Consider the following 6,178-nt stretch of genomic DNA (forward strand, 5'->3'; position numbering starts at 1 on the left):
TTACTGTGGATATAGATACTTTTGTACTTGTTTCCTCCAGCATCTTCACAAGGTCCTTTGCTGTTGTTCTGGGATTAATTTGCACTTTTCGCACCAAAGTACGTTCATCTCTAGGAGACAGAACGCGTCTCCTTAGTGAGCGGCATGACGGATGCGTGGTCCCATGGTGTTTATACTTGTGTATTATTGTTTGTACAGGTGAATGTGGTACCTTCAGGCGTTTGGAAATTGCTCCCAAGGATGAACCAGACATGTGGAGGTCTACAATTGTTTTTCTGAGGTCTTGGCTGATTTCTTTTGATTTTCCCACGATGTCAAGCAAAGAGGCACTGAGTTTGAAGGTAGGCCTTGAAATACATCCACAGATACACCTCCAATTGACTCATGATGTCAATTAGCCCATTAGAAGCTTCTAAAGCCATGACATCATTTTAGGAATTTTCCAAGCTGTTTAAAGTCACAGTCAACTTAGTGTTTGTAAACTTCTGATCCACTGGAATTGTGATACAGTGAAATATAAGTGAAATAATCTGTAAACAATTATTGGAAAAATTACTTATGTCATGCACAAAGTAGATGTCCTAACTGACTTGCCAAAACTATAGTTTGTTTACTAGAAATGTGTGGAGTGGTTGAAAAACAAGTTTTAATGACTCCAACCTAAGTGTATGTAAACTTCCGACTTCAACTGTAGATAGATAAATGAATAAATAAATCTGCACATAAATAAATCCCGTGTGGCTCAGTTGGTAGAGCATGGCGCTTGCAACGCCAGGGTTGTGGGTTCAATTCCCACGGGGGGACCAGGGTTCAATTCCCACGGGGGGACCAGGATGAATATGTATGAACTTTCCAATTTGTAAGTCGCTCTGGATAAGAGCGTCTGCTAAATATGTTAAATGTAAATGAGCAAGGAAATACAAATATGCTGGCCAAAATGCATCTACATATCTGTATGTATTTAATTATTTATATCTTACCTAATTATTCACACATTCATTCATGTATATATTTATTCATTTCTTCCTCCATATGATAAGGTGTCAATCAACATCTGTGGGTGGTATCTAACACATCATTGGATGAACAATGTAACGGCACGTTGCTTGATTGCTTTTGCCTGACTCTGATGGTCCGAAAAGTAAACAATCAAACTACAGACATTTGAGAGATTTACAACCGGTAGATACTGTAGCTACAGTAGACCAGTTCTTCTGGCAGTTAGTTAGTATGGCTGCAATCAGGCGAGCAATAGCCAGAGACTTGGCAGTGCTGACTAACGCTTCTGAAAACAACGCCTCTCCAGATTACCTGCTTTTCCATGTGGAGGTGTAACAGAGTTTATTTATTTTAGTTTTATTTAACCTTAACTGACTTGCCTCGTTAAATAAAGAACACATTCTTATTTACAATGACGGCCTACCCCGGCCAAACCCGGACGACGCTGGGCCAATTGTGCGCCGCCCTATGGGACTCCCTATCACGGCCGGATGTGATACCGCCTGGATACGAACCAGGGACTGTAGTGACACCTCTTGCACTGAGATGCAGTGCCACTTGAGAGCCTCGGGTTAAGAACATACCGTAACCTCACTCCACAGCTAGCTTGAAATGTCGCCGATGGAGCTATCCAATTGGTATATTTTGTATAGCTCAATCTGTTTGCATGTTGTCAAGCGGGCGGTCATCTCTGTTGGCGAGGTAGAGGAACATGGTTCAAGCCCAGTCAGAGGCAAGTTCAGGGAGGCTGCGCTATATGCTAAGCTAGCACACTTGACCCTGGTTATACTGGTGCTGTGACCCAAATCCACAGTTTGGCTCAGCTCGAAGGCTTGGGTTGCTGTGGAGTGAGTTTAAAGAGGGTGAGTCAAACGGAGGTAAGAACGTATTGTAACCTCACTCCACCGCTAGCTTAAATTGGTTCGCACGTTGTCAAACCGTCGGTCACTTGTGTTGGCGAGGTAGAGGAACCTGGTTCAAGCCCAGTCAGAGGCAAGTTCAGGGAGGCAGCGCTATGTGCTAAGCTAGCACACAAACCCCGGTTATCGAGGCATGTATCGAAAACTTGAGTCAACTAGCTGCTACAATTTGGAGGAAGTTGCCCAATGACTTAGAGTTCAGGTGCAGCACACCATAGAAAATCGCCCTGTGTGCCACCATAATCACACCGTTTTTCAACTGGTCGTTCATCACAGGACCGTTTGTGCATTTATTATTACGTGTTTTACTTTTCTATTATTTCCCTTTTCTGTGCATTGTTAGGAAGGACCCTTAATTGTTAGTCTACACCTGTTGTTTACAAAGCATGTGACGAACAAAATTTGATTTGATTAATTAAACGTTGAATACCGTTCTGGCATATTGAATCGAGCAGCGCGCTGTGACATTGATTAACCAATGGTGTGTTAGATACCACCCACATGTTTGATGACACCCCTCATTATCATATTGGAGGAAGAAATACATAAATATATAATTAAAATGAATTTAAGTGAGATTAGTAATTATATATATGTGTGCTTCATTCATCCATTTATTTATCTATGTGTGCATTTATTTATGTATCGATTTATGGCAGGTTTGGTCCTCCATAGGTTGGAAGCCCAAAAGGGCTTATGTGGAAACCACACCACAAAAACAATACAAAATATAAGTAAAATAATGAATAAAAAGTGAGCGAAATCTGCCTGAAATCTGTCCACGTTAAGCAGATCCTTAATTATTAAGCAGGTAAGGAGTTGTTGTATGGGGGGGCAATGAGAAAGTGCACAAATTTAGTCAAGATAAACATGAATTGCTATTTTGATAAGTGAGACTTATTTGGTCTAATAGAAGTTTCGTAATGATTAGGTTGTTACGAGTGTAGTGATATAAGTGTGATGCAAGTAAACTCCTGGCAACTTTGATAAAAAACACTTTATATCGGAGTCCCTCTTGAACTTCAAGATGGTCTAAACATCTCACTCTCCATTGAATACACACGGTTAACATTAACACTCCTCATAAAATATTCAAAATGATTATTCAAATAACAAGATGTTTCCACCAATCCAAAGAAGAATAAGCAGGAGCAACGAATCCCATTGTTATTATATCATATCTCTGGTTTGATTATGTGTGTGAGAGTGTGATACTTCCATCTGGTGGCATCCAGTCTTGCCAATTTAGGGACTTTCACTATATTTTTGCAAATTTTCAGAACCCTTCAGTGACTTTATTGGTAAAAGGGTCTATAGACAAATTCAGTTACTTTTCAGTCTGCCTTTGGGGAGTTTTCACACCGAAGGTTTCTATGTTTTCTTTTATCTAGTGATCCATCAATGATTTGGTTAATTATTAGCTATAATAAAACCAACCGTTTTTAAATGCAAAGTGGTAATCGGATGTCTTATACAAACTCAGCTTGCAAACTTATCATGATGTTTGCCCTTACTCATACTTTTCTTGACCCAAAATAGGTTTACTACAAGCAGTGTTTTTAAAATGGCATGTAGACAAACAAATTGACACATCTTGATTTTAGAGTTTTATTTTCAAAATCCACAACTAATCCACAAGTAAAACGTACACAGTTTCACAGAAATGTTCACAGAAATGTTCACAGAAATGTCAATTTTTGAAATTGGCAGATTTTCTTCTGATTAAATAAACCCTGCTACTTTATTTAGCACTTACTATAGTCATTTATTTAACATCTTGAAATGAGAACATGTTTTTATTATGATGAACTCTTCATGACAGAATGTTAAAATTAGGTGAAATAAAAGTTACACTACACAAAAGGTACTCAACTGGTGGAACAACCCGCACACTTTCCTCTTCCCAGGTATTTTGTACCAGTTTCCGTCTCTGTACAAAGGCATGGTCTTAAAGCTATGGAAGATGGCAAAACATTTAATAATAATAATAATTGATTGGACTTACAGGGCACTTTTCTAGACACCCAAAGCACTTTACAGTGTAAGGGAAAACTCACCACCCTAACCGCACTTACATACTTTTGCGATAAGTGCCATGGGAGTGATCACAAAGGTGGGACACCCGTTTAAGTCCCATCTTCTTAAATTTTATTGAGGAACATTACATTGTTCTATAGCACTTCAACATTATTAAAAGGAAATTTGTTGTAAATTGGTACAGTATACTGTATGGTATAAATTACAGTGATCTGTCTTTGAACTTCCTGCCTTTCTGTTCATTTCAGAAGCATATTTGTATTTTGTTAGTCTGTCTTTCCCCCTGGTGCCATTCATACATCTTCGTGCCCACAATTTGAAAGGGAACACCATTGAATGTGAGACTTTTACTCACCCAACTCTTGTTTTTTTCCTGCCAAAGGCGTAGCATCTGTTGAAGATCAAGAATATGACATATTACTATTAGAATGATAGGCTTGAGGGAAACTAACAACGCTGCTCTATCAAATAGAATAACTCCTCCATGCTTGGATTGGAATCCCTTATACTAGACAGCTAATTTTAAGTGAGTAGCAGAAGGTTAGCCTCATACGAACCATCCTGATCTCGCGAGCTTACATTCTGTGTCGCGAAACATCATGTAACCGCGCGCGACCAGGATGTTCGTACGGGCCTAGCAAAAGGCTGGGTCAAAGACAGTACATTATGTGCGCAGATAGAACAGTGAGCCAGATATTTCAGGAGATGTACACTGCTCAAAAAAATAAAGGGAACACTTAAACAACACAATTTAACTCCAAGTCAATCACACTTCTGTGAAATCAAACTGTCCACTTAGGAAGCAACACTGATTGACAATAAATTTCACATGCTGTTGTGCAAATGGAATAGACAAAAGGTGGAAATTATAGGCAATTAGCAAGACACCCCCAAAAAAGGAGTGATTCTGCAGGTGGTGACCACAGACCACTTCTCAGTTCCTATGCTTCCTGGCTGATATTTTGGTCACTTTTGAATGCTGGCGGTGCTCTCACTCTAGTGGTAGCATGAGACGGAGTCTACAACCCACACAAGTGGCTCAGGTAGTGCAGTTCATCCAGGATGGCACATCAATGCGAGCTGTGGCAAAAAGGTTTGCTGTGTCTGTCAGCGTAGTTTCCAGAGCATGGAGGCGCTACCAGGAGACAGGCCAGTACATCAGGAGATGTGGAGGAGGCCGTAGGAGGGCAACAACCCAGCAGCAGGACCGCTACCTCCGCCTTTGTGCAAGGAGGTGCACTGCCAGAGCCCTGCAAAATGACCTCCAGCAGGCCACAAATGTGCATGTGTCAGCATATGGTCTCACAAGGGGTCTGAGGATCTCATCTCGGTACCTAATGGCAGTCAGGCTACCTCTGGCGAGCACATGGAGGGCTGTGCGGCCCCACAAAGAAATGCCACCCCACACCATGACTGACCCATCGCCAAACCGGTCATGCAGTGAGGATGTTGCAGGCAGCAGAACGTTCTCCACGGCGTCTCCAGACTCTGTCACGTCTGTCACATGTGCTCATGTGCTCAGTGTGAACCTGCTTTCATCTGTGAAGAGCACAGGGCGCCAGTGGCGAATTTGCCAATCTTGGTGTTCTCTGGCAAATGCCAAACGTCCTGCACGGTGTTGGGCTGTAAGCACAACCCCCACCTGTGGACGTCGGGCCCTCATACCACCCTCATTGAGTCTGTTTCTGACCGTTTGAGCAGACACATGCACATTTGTGGCCTGCTGGAGGTCATTTTGCAGGGCTCTGGCAGTGCACCTCCTTGCACAAAGGCGGAGGTAGCGGTCCTGCTGCTGGGTTGTTGCCCTCCTACGGCCTCCTCCACGTCTCCTGATGTACTGGCCTGTCTCCTGGTAGCGCCTCCATGCTCTGGACACTACGCTGACAGACACAGCAAACCTTTTTGCCACAGCTCGCATTGATGTGCCATCCTGGATGAACTGCACTACCTGAGCCACTTGTGTGGGTTGTAGACTCCGTCTCATGCTACCACTAGAGTGAGAGCACCACCAGCATTCAAAAGTGACCAAAACATCAGCCAGGAAGCATAGGAACTGAGAAGTGGTCTGTGGTCACCACCTGCAGAATCACTCCTTTTTTGGGGGTGTCTTGCTAATTGCCTATAATTTCCACCTTTTTTCTATTCCATTTGCACAACAGCATGTGAAATTTATTGTCAATCAGTGTTGCTTCCTAAGTGGACAGTTTGATTTCACAGAAGTG

Source organism: Salvelinus fontinalis, chromosome 34 (genome assembly GCF_029448725.1).
Source record: "Salvelinus fontinalis isolate EN_2023a chromosome 34, ASM2944872v1, whole genome shotgun sequence".
NCBI classification, from domain to species: Eukaryota; Metazoa; Chordata; class Actinopteri; order Salmoniformes; family Salmonidae; genus Salvelinus; species Salvelinus fontinalis.